The sequence below is a fragment of the Crocuta crocuta genome, unplaced genomic scaffold, assembly GCF_008692635.1.
Source record: "Crocuta crocuta isolate KB4526 unplaced genomic scaffold, BGI_CrCroc_1.0 scaffold127, whole genome shotgun sequence".
In the NCBI taxonomy this organism is placed as follows: domain Eukaryota; kingdom Metazoa; phylum Chordata; class Mammalia; order Carnivora; family Hyaenidae; genus Crocuta; species Crocuta crocuta.
This window is the reverse complement of record NW_027532008.1, coordinates 4,736,259-4,736,824: the sequence shown is the minus strand read 5'-3', so window position 1 is coordinate 4,736,824 and position 566 is coordinate 4,736,259. Positions and strand designations below refer to the sequence as shown.

The window sequence follows — 566 nt, the reverse complement described above, 5'->3', positions numbered from 1 at the left end:
ACCGGCCGTTTCCGGGTAGCTCCGAAAACCAGGGGGCCGTGCGCCGAGCGGGGCAGGAAGCCCCGGGGACCCGGCCACCGGGCGGGCTTCATTCACGGTACAGTGCGCCGCCACTTTCGAGGCGCCCTTAGCGACCGGTGAACTCGTAAAACCAACACAACCCCAACTTTGGGGATGACAGGCGAGGCGGCGGCGCCCGCGTCACTCTGAGGTAACAGCTTTTCGCTTCAATCGCTCCGTGGAACCCGCAGGGCGGGAGGCGGGAAGCGGGAGGCCTCCTCCACTACGGGTCGAAGGGTGGGTCAAGTGACGCTGCGCGAACGGGGCTGATCCAGTGCTACAAAAGGATTTGCAGGGCGGGGCGACCGGACGACTCCCTCTCCCTCTCTTTCTCTCGCCCCCTCCCTCTCTCTCGTTCTTATTGGCTGCGGTCGCGAGACTCCTCCCGGCCTGGCTGCTTGGAAGTCTCGGGATCCGGCAGCGGCTCGCTCCCCCGGGGCGCGCGTGCGCACGCGTGGCCGGTGATCAGCGCACTGAGCAGGCGCGGCCTCGTGTCGGCCGAAGGG

General features: G+C 67.8%; 1 protein-coding gene across 1 annotated transcript in view; it reads left to right on the top strand.

The window, feature by feature from the left end:
- Positions 1-53: 53 nt before the first annotated feature.
- Positions 54-566, top strand: part of SRRM1 (serine and arginine repetitive matrix 1) — a 32,754-nt gene continuing 32,241 nt past the window's right edge. Inside the window, exon 1 of the mRNA XM_077775831.1 lies at positions 54-211. The gene's annotated coding sequence lies outside the window, so the exon portion shown is untranslated. The remainder of the gene's footprint in view (positions 212-566) is intronic.